This window comes from Seriola aureovittata, chromosome 11 (assembly GCF_021018895.1).
Source record: "Seriola aureovittata isolate HTS-2021-v1 ecotype China chromosome 11, ASM2101889v1, whole genome shotgun sequence".
Taxonomy (NCBI): Eukaryota; Metazoa; Chordata; class Actinopteri; order Carangiformes; family Carangidae; genus Seriola; species Seriola aureovittata.
Window position 1 is genome coordinate 12,395,101 of NC_079374.1, and position 10,970 is coordinate 12,406,070.

Below are 10,970 nucleotides of genomic sequence, written 5' to 3' on the forward strand. Positions count from 1 at the left end.
TGATAAATGAGCAGGCGAGTCTTAAAACATTTAAACCAGAAATAATTTGGCAAAAGATAAGTCCAGCAACATCACATCTTAGCCCCATATCCAGATGAATAATCATCACGTGTCTATTATCCCAAAGAGGAAGGACCACCCTCCATAAATCAAACACCACAGATGAGTCACCTCTGTCGAAAACCGCCAAGTGACAATTAGCCTTGTCTCTGATCCAAGGAGGTTTGATACTTCCTCATGTGGCTCAGACAGTTTTAATAAAAGGGATTTCTCACAGTAAGACAGACAATTTACTCTGTAGTCCTGATCTGTGATGTGCCTGCACACAACTACGCGAGGGTAACATCAAATAGATTCTATAAAGGGCATCTGGTTCACTTGTTAAACTGTGTGTGTGAATACTTTTATTTACTGTAATATATAGATATAGCTCAAACAGTCATTAAACAGTGTAGGTTGTACAAACATGATTCTCTACTTGTTCATTTATACTATAGTAAAGGGTTAAAAGGAGATAATCCCCTATCTAGTTACATTCAGTTTGAATCTCTGCTGGGAGCTTGACAGAATAACAAACAGTCCAATCAATAAAAATGTCAGGGAGTAATGAATAAATAAATACAAATACACTGAATACAAATACTAGTTAAGGAATGTCAAGCTACGATTTGTAACTGCTTCCACAGTCAAGTAGCAACCATCCTATATTTAAATGCCACAACTTGTAAGGCTCTGCGGGGTGATTCAGTGTGCCTTTGCTGAGAGTGATATACGCAGTAAAGAATGTTGTCACTTCCACTCAGGGTCAGACTCAGATTTGTTTGCTGCCACAGAAAAGATGGCAGTAGATGGGGAAAAAGGTAAACCTCCTGATTGTTCTTGACAGATTTGATTGTTTTGTTTTTTTGTTTTTTACATAAAATCTCTGCATCTGTGAAGTCAGCTGATCCAATGTACAGTAAATCATTATGTTACAGATTCAGATTCGGAAACACAACAGGTTAGAGTGGTACAGGTTAGACATGCGAGGAAGCACTGATGAGCGAGAAGAACATGTCTGACAATTTGCTTCAAATGCAACCACAGTGTCCTGTGGCGGGAGGATTGAGAGACTCAGCGTATTCTGGACAGTTATGTTTGTCCATTTGGGCTTGTGGCCCAGAGGCCAACATGAGGGGCAGAGGATATTAGGGTCAGACAGAAGCGTGATCTAAGGAGACTATGGCTGAAGCTTTGACTGATAAAACCCTGCTGCCCTGCTGATCCCTAACTCTCCTCTCTCTGAGTCCCTTTTTAAAACAGCTGATTTCAGTCATTCTGGCACACTTGGCCACTTAAACCCCAGCAGTGCTTAAAGTCCTGCCTTTGGATCACGCCGTTTGACTTTGAAAGCTAAAATAAGGAGAGCATAAATTGCTAACCATGCTAGATAGCGAGGACATAAATGCATATTCAGTACTAAAGAACATCATAATCAGGAAATGGCCACAGAATGGGACTGGTTTCATATGAACTGCAGATTGTACAGCATTATAAACAAAACCGCGCAGTACAGTGATGTGACTCTGTAGCTTTTACTGCCCTTTGATCCCAACTTAGCATTAGTGGCCCCTGGACCTCATCCACATGTGTGTCAGTGGTCCCTACAGCGAACTGCCATCAGAAACCACACTTAACTGTCTCATCTGCTGCATTTTGTTTGTTTGTGTGTGTTTGTCAACATGTATCTGCCTATGAACCACCTCAGACCCTCAACTTTCCCAGTCTCTTAGTGCGACACTAATTACGCCTGTGCCACAGCTGATTTATTCCGTGAATTAAACAGCTTTTAAGAGGAAGTTTAAAGATCTGAACAGTGTTTTGCCATGAATATTCAGTGGTGTGAATAATTGGGATAAGAAGTGAAGTGTTCCCTGGCTGAGTCCTGTTACGCTTTGAAAAGATTATGGATTTGGTTTTCCAGTTTCACTACACCTGCTGATAAAGTTCAAAGTAATACTGGGACGCTGGAGCCTATTCTGTGTGGAGTGAATAACACGAAATAATGAGGATACTGCCAAGTTGCTGGAAACCAGTGTGCCTGGTTAATGCACAGGTTAATAAATGAACTCCTGTGGGTCATTGGCAGGTCATGTTTGGTCCATCCATTCATATTCTACATCTGCTGATCCTGTCCAGGGTCACTGCGGACTGAGGCCTTTCCCAGCATGCAGTGGGCAATTAGCCGGGTATGGACATTCGCCAGTCTATCACAGCTCTTCAAACTGTTCTCATTTTGTTATAAATCTTATGAACATTATTCCTCTTAGTACTAAGTCTGACTAATCTATATCTAACTTAATACAAAATTTGTTGCTTTAACAGAATACACCCACATAGGCCTTTTTTCACAGCAGACACTATGACTTGTGATGACAGGAAAAGTAAAGACACTATTATTCAATGGTGTCTCTGTTCCACTTGAAGCACCTATAATGGATATTTTTATAATAACAAAGTATCAATTAACCATATGAAAACATTGTGAAAGGGGTTGTGCGTAGTTTTCAAAAAATTATCAGAGAATTATCACTTGAATGTGCGGCTTTGCAGAACTTAATAATGAGTTTCAACTCATTTACTGTTTCGGTTCCCTCTCACTGCTCTCATAGCATCGTTTTCAGTCAGAGCAGGCAGCCGTTTTTTAAACTCACTGTACGCTTCCTGCTCAGCTCCAAACAGTTAGCAACTATCTGGCGAACATAGTTGAGCATTTATCAACTGAAGAGCCTGATATTTCCATCAGGGGTTGGCAGAGACCCAAAACAGAGATAAAAGAGAGTGACTACTGGACTTACATTCATCAGGTAGCCAGTGACACACTTCCAAATGTATGATAATGTTCTGCTGTAACTTCTGGAAGTGTACAATTTTGCAAATGTTTGCAAACAAGTTCACCATATCAACTTAAAAGGTAATCATATGTCAGTGTTGTGTTTGCAACCTGTTTCCGCTGCCCCCGCGAGACCAAAGGAATCAGTCATTGTAGATTTAAGTATCTCAGCAAACCGAGCAAGTGAGTGAGCATGCACACTAACTGGACCCTTGAACTGACACATCTAAATGGAATGCAGCCATTGCAGTTCTTAACTACAGCTGTGCCTTTCTACTATCACACGTCAAACTATGTCTGCAAATTGCAATGCTATAGATGTTTGATTACATCGAGCCTCCACAGTATAATCTATAGCCTTGCAATCGATGTTTTAGTGTAAAACTCTATATAACCATATAGTGCTTTCAGCATGCTACTGTCACTCAGGTGCAACGGCACAAAAGGAGGAGTTCTTGTGAAAGTTACAAACACCAATTATTTTGAAGAGAGATGTGAATCTCAAAAGGAAAACTTCACCGATCCCACAGGAACATACAATACATCATTACTGTGAGGAAGCAATAAAGAATAAGCTGGGCAACCTTCAGCTACCCGAACCACCACAACAACTAACACAATACAAACAAAATCTATTCCTCTGTTTTCCAAAAGCATTAATTGAGTCAGTCATTAATCCTCATCAGAATGACTGGTGTGATGCTGAAGTGAAAAGCTAAACTGTCTCTGTTACCCACTTATACATATATGGTGTTAGCAATCAAAAGTCTTACAATAACTACCGTCAGCGCAGAGATATGACAGTTGTGTGATTAGTAATCAGCCCTGACTGAATTATAAAGTTAGCACAGTACCAATCCACAGCACACTACTCACTGAATGACAGTGAAGATGCCGAGTTCATTGTCGTCTGGGTCCATTGCTGATGACATGTCTTTAATGCAGTACTTTCAGTTTCAGTTTTTCTTGTCCAGGCCTTTCAAGCCTCTTTCACTGATGTGTGCTCCCGTCCTTTCTCCTGACTCCAAAGTTTCTCCCTGCTTGATTTGGACTTTCCATAGGCAACTGAGCTTGTCTGACTAAGGCATTCAGTTATGATTACATACAGTGCCCCTGTCCAAGTGAGTGTCCAGTGCCCTGGGGGAGGAGACTGAGCTTGTCGCTTCTGCCTCAGTAATGAAATAACATCACATTCCGGGCCAGTGCATCAGAAAACACAGAGGGATCAATGCTGAACAGCTGGACTCCAATGGGTTGCTGTGCACGTTAAGGCTGCCTCAATGAACAAGGCTCTCATGAAAAATGTGTTCTGTTTGGATGAAATTCACCTGTGGTGTTTTCATATTTCAAATCAAGTCCACTGGTCATAGCAGGAGAGTTACAGCACATTTGAGTGTTTCCAGTTCGGGCAGTCAGTCACAGACATCAGTGTTTTATCATGATGGTATTATTTACAACATTTTCAGCACATAACCAAATTGCACTATCTCAAATATTAATCTGATTCCTGTATGAGGCATTTGGAAATGGCATGTGTTTTATCATCCATGAGAGCTTAAAAATTAAGCTTCAAACGTAATCCAACCTCTATCACTATATGCCTGCCAACTGTCACCCTTAACAGAGCCAAACCTTAGTCCTATACAAACCATGGAATTAGATCTTAACCTAAATGTTATTCAGTATCAGGTATTACTTTATTATAGATATTTTCATGTGTTTTTACACACATTTATTGTCAAATAATGCAGCTTGTCATACTATATTTTTAATCTAATAAATAAAGTATATTTTAGATCCACATTTTAGGCCTTTTAGTGCATTCTCCCATAAAGCCATGGCATTTTAACATCATGATAGTTTACGCTGGATTATGCCATGCAGACGCTTTCATGCATGAATGGCATACACAGTCTTCCATTAGTTATGAACTGAGGCACGTGTCTTTGCCTCTGCAAGCAAATGGAACTGCTTGCATAACACATCCGATGCCATGTACACACGGCAGTGTATAACAACTGAAAGTTCAGCTTCCTATATAACAACATTAAAATGTAACCAAACGTCTGAACATGTTTTTTCATCAAAGCCCTTCCTGTGATATGAAAATAGCACCGTGTTATTGTCTCAGTAATTTGTGCACTGCAAATTGTGCACACGCTTTTTCTCTTCATACGGTACCTGTGCATGACCGTATGGCCACAATGGAATGCTGTGTGAGGTTAAAGCAGACAAAATCAGACCTTTGAGATAAATACTGCCCATGAATCCATCCAATCATGTGGCCTTACATCTGCCCCTGGGCCTCAGCGCACTGCATCAGTGGCCTGTTTTTCCGTGACACACAGGCCACAGCACTTAGGGTGAATGTGCAAAGTGCAATCACCCTGCACATTGTACACGACTAAGAATCACATTAGCATGTTGTCTTGGGGTCACAACAGTGACGATTTAAGATGGTGATGATAGGCAGTGTGTGTTCTGAGACTCATCTGATTTAATGTGCTGTTCACTGTGTGTGGGTGGATGGCTCATTTATTTCCTTAGAACAATGTGAAGATGCATGCTTCCTTGCAAATTGCTCTGACAGCTTACATGACTGCAATACACAGTTATGAATTTCTGATTAATTAGTAAAATACACTTAAGGGTACGGGAAACTATCGCATCCCAATGCGCTAAAATAAGTAATAAATGGTAGCTCATACAAATAACCAAAAGAAAAAGTCTGCATGAAAAAGAAATGAAAATGCAGAGCAAGAAGATACAAGTTGATTTTCAGTCCATCAAAGCAGATTTGTGCCTCACATAATAACAGTGAAAGTGACTTTTCCATTACTTTATGGAGCAGAACAAACAGTAGATGCAGTCATTTGCATAAAATGATGAGAGTCGCTCCATGCAGAACAGGAATACTCATAATAATATAATAAGAGCTACTGCTTGGCCCTCACTAAAGGTTACAGATGTATTTGTAAGAGCCATCGAATGCATTCATTCCAATAATGTGATTTACACTATTTGGCCACAAATCTGAATAAGAATCATTATCTTTTTTGCCATCACAAAAGAATGCCAAATAGGTCATTAATCTTAATTAATTAAACAAGTTGGAAACGTATTAACAGAGTTGGACAAAGCCCTTGCTCTCATTAAAGTCTGAAAAGCGTTCTTTCTGTTTAAATCAAACATTAACATTAAAGTAGACTATTTAATGAGACTGTATTCATCATCATTCATCATTATATGTTCTTGGGTCAGTAAAATAGAACACTAACAAACCCAACAAGCATAAAAACAAGTCTCAGTAAGCTGTTAAATATCTTCGTACCATAGACAGGAAGTACACAGAAGTCAATCACAGTCAATGAGATCCCAGGATATCACATTCCTCAAATCAGATAGCCACTCTCGTGTCAACACACTACAGAAGCTCCTCCCTGCTGCCCTGGGAGGATAGGATTCACAGCATCCAGCAATTATCTGTAATGTGGGAGAAAAATCAATGTGCCCATGGAAAGCTGCTAAGGTCACCAAGCCGATGTTGTCACTTGAATCAGAAGCGCTGCGTTGCTGCAGGCTGGGCTCCAAGCCCATCAGTCAGCATCTGTGAGAACACGCATCATTTGTAATGCCGTGGATTACGATAACTATTAGCCTGACGATATGGAAGATAATTGGTTTTAGTATGTGCATCATGGTAGAATGGAAAATTATCACTGAATTCAGTCAGATGAAAACATCATTATAAATTCAAATCATTTCACACGACTTAGTTGATTTTGTTACTTTTTATACCTCAGTCCTGAAGAAACAATGTTTCTTTTTAACTGTGTTATTTTTTATAGTCATAGTTTAGTTTTAGTTTAGGTTTTATACGTCAGTACTAAAAAAAAATGTCAATTGTGTTTTTTTATAGTTGGAGTGACTAATAAAACTTGAACTTGAACTTAAAAGACAGAATTCACTGTCACACAATATATTGCACTAATAGATTAAATATCTTGAATTGTTTAAATGTATAATAAGGATGGGTCGGGGACGTGTTCCCACCCTAAATATCATAAATAGTTTATCTCTGTTGTCAATCATTTTGAAATTTGTAGGGAAAAAAAGAACTGAAAGTGCCTCAGACTCACCTCTGCTGCTCGTGGTTTTTGTCCAAATTAGTGCTAAGAAAAATTTCAATCTTGCCTGTAATGTCACTTTCCATGTCTTCTGTCTCAGGTAGATATTCACAACTGACGCTAATGGAGGGCTAACTTCAAGTGTGCCTTCTCTGAGGGTGAGAATATCCCGGCAGTACTGTAAGGGGAGGGGGAGGCCTCCTTGAAACATTGATAGTCTGGTGTAAATTCTATTAACGGCAAGGGGATATTGAGAAGAATGAAAAATCAATACCTTGTGGCCAGTAATGTTTGAAGGATCAGGCTGAGTGGAAATGTGAGATGGCATGGCCTTGCCCTGACGCAGAGACTTGCTTCTGTAAGTGGTTAATCAAGTGCTTGTCTGACATCTAGATTGCATTTTCCTCTCACCGTTCCTCCCATTTTTCTCCTTCACTGTAGAGAATATGTGCTATCAAATGTAAGAGATTGTAATCAGAGTATTATTAGCAGTCACCAATCTGATATAGCTGCACTCTGTTTAAGGGATTGAAGATTGTCTTTTGTCTTAAGGTTCTCAATTTTCACAAATGCATTCTGTTTCACTTCTGCACCAAATGCATCTACACTCGGGTGGCATACACATGAGCCATAGACGTGTTTGATTCTCAGACTGCACATCTCCACGAAATGATTTGGGGGTGGGGGTGGGGTTGGGAGGGGGGGTGGTTCTGTGATGACTCAGTGAGTTAAAAATTTTGCATCTTTGCTGTGTTAAAGTGAACCCTACCATTTTGTTGAGATGTTAACCAAAGAAAAGGAGACAGCACAATGATCCAATCACATTGTTCCACCTGCCTACATAACAGGCCTTTAGCTGCAAAATTCCTTTACAGCCACAGTTTTAGACAGCTCATAAGAATTATGTCTTAATATCTGCACTCTAATGGCAAATAAATATGGTGCCCCATTAGTTTTGATGCCCAACTAGGACAGATTCTATCTTTAATCTTTATTACTAAAGGTCCATAACACTATAATACCATGCACTAAATGTGTCCTTAACAGCGCACCAGCACAGACAAGTGACAGAAAGGAGGCACTGCATAAGATCAGGGCTAAGCTAAATTATGCTAATAATAGAATTCTCCTTCATTTACATTTTACAATTTTTCCATATAATAGTGACAGGATAGTATGTATTTCAAAAGAACTTGGTTATGCCAAGTTGCATAGTGGCTACACATGAGTTTGACTTCAAGAGTCTAGTGTATTTAAATTTAAAATGGTTGCAGTCTTACTTAAATATCATTGTTTTAATGACATTTCAGCATATTTCATATTTTCTTTTTGTTAGATTCAACTCTTATTTTGGGCAGCAAATTTGCATTTGTTGTATTAAATTACTTTGTTTAGTCCACAAAATGCAAACAAACTACACTGCAAACCATGGCCCCAAATGTGTTGAATTAATATATCTTTCACAGTAAGAAGATTGAAGACAAATTAACATGAATTACACAGGTATTGTTTTCAAATCCTGTATCTGTGAGCAAGAGCAACTTGCCCCCAAGACCTGATGGGCCCAAAAGGTTCATTGTGTGGCAATCGGTTTGTGGAAATATGAGTGACTGTAATTTTGACTGGAATATGGGAAAAATGCATTACTAAACCACACCACCTTTGCTATATTACCTGATTTTGAGGCCCTGTCTTGAAAAGGAGTTCTGTGTCAAAATCTGGTTTCACATTTTTTGGAACATGTATGGCGCATAATTTAATTTGTGTGAAATTACCACAGCAAGCCTGGAACAATGAAAAAAGCGGTGGAATGGGGTGGGGGGGTGGGGGTGGGGGTGGGGGTGGGGGTACTAGGAGCTGCTCGGTTTTTCTCTGGTGCCCCCAAGCAGAGTAATGTGGTCAACGCAAGTATCTCCAAATTAATCACTAGCTCTACACTTCATGCCTTCACTCAGTTGTTAGGAAACAATGTGTGCGTATTACTGCCATCTCGTGGCCATCAGTCTACTAGTCGATTTTTTCCCAAAAGGAGGAGTCAGTCGCCGAGCTCATGCCATGCTGACTCATCCACAGCTACACAGACAATCAGAGAGAGAGAGATTCCCATTCAGTGTCCTTCAAAAATGACCATGTTCTTGAGTAGAACCGCTCAAGTAGATACATGTACATACAAAATTAACTACAGTCTTGTATTTTCAGCCAAACGTAGTATTGTAGATGAACATTGTGACCATCATATTCTCAGGTCTGAGACTCACAGCACTAGAGAACTGACCTAATAAATCACTAAAATCAACCCCCCTGTACATCATCCTCAGAAACCTGTGTTGCTCCAGTGAGACAACAGTCTTAAAGAGCATTCCTGCCAGCAGGCTGCTCATTGTAATGCTCATTATATTTCTGCAGTGTACTGTTCAGTAAAGTGCAACTTGGAAAGCTGTTTAGCTGATCAAGGGACCAATCATCATTTAGAAATATGAATTACATTTATTATTGTGGAAAGCTTGTCAAGGCGGCACCTTCGGCTAGAAGTCTTAATGTAAATATCTGAAACCAAACCAAACTATTTTGTGAGGTATTCCAAAAGCCCACTTATACGTTGGACCTGTGTGGACCAAACATTTATACTGACAGCCTTTACAAGGTTGGTGGGTGTAAGCTCCCAAGGCTGCGCTCATACCACCGAGAAATGACAGAACGGGAAGTCTGATGGGAATCTGCTTGGACTCTTACTCCAAATCTCGGCACCACCAAATAAGTGAATCAAACGCAAGGCCGCCCTCTTATCACCACTTCCCCTGTCTGTTTGGTGGACTCTGGTATCTGATGAATCCTTATCGTGGCCATACAGTGCTGGTTCACATGTCATGTTATCACACAGGTCCCTTCCCCAGGCTTCCCACAGGAAGACTGTTCCCAGGGCACTACATTCGAAGTATCTCAACTGCCTTATGGTGAGGAAAAAATGCATTGTGGTCAAGAGAGGACTGTGAACATGGGCATGGTCTGTCCAGTGTTTCTATCATTATGAGGGTCTCATAGTTCTCCACTCAGGGTCATTTTAACATTTTTGGTTGAAAGTTTGTTCAATTTATCCCAGTTTTAAAAAAAAAAGTGCCAATTGTCATAAACTACCTACATTTATTCCACTTAAACTTTAACATCATTTTTGAACACAGCTTAGAAATGAAAATGAGATGTGGGGCAGAGGGCATTCTCATAATAACAGAGTAGGAATGGGACAGGATCTGCAAACAGCAATGGCGGATAACAAGCTCTCCCTCCTGGAGAATCTTTAGCTGGAAAAATGTGATTCGTTTCTACAGTACCCCAGCTCAAAAGTGTAAATAGTCTGATAGAACGGATTGCTGGAGATCCTGTGGAGGTACTATGGCGGATCATTTCCACATTTTCTGGAGTTGTCACTCTGTGGTCCCATTTTGGAGAAATATACACGGCACCCTAGAGGTAGTTTTTGGGTTGAAAATTAATTTTGATTTCAAAATATTGTATCTTTGTGATCTGGAGGGTCTTCAAGGTACAAAGAGAGACAGGTTTCTGATGAGAGCGTTGTTGGTTGCAGGTAAAAAGGGTTTGACTAGGAAATGGCTTAAGAAGGATACACCAACTGTAAATGAATGGATTGACTTGGTGCATAATATCTATATATAATATAAAATATATAATATTGGGCAGAACGAACAAGGAAAATCAATGAAGCGGATATTCTTTTGTATAAAGACATAACTTTTGTTAATTTAAGGATGTAACCTCCCCTGGTTCTGTTCTGTTCTGTTTCGTTGTGTGTTTTGTTTGAGAGTGTGAATTAAGGCTGTTGGGCTGCCTCATAAAAGTGTGTGTTTTAAATGTGAAGAAAACCAACAAAAAGTAAATTACAAAAAACTTTAACATCATTTTAATCAACACTGGCCCAGTTACCCTAAAACTGATCATGCCATTTAACCAGATTA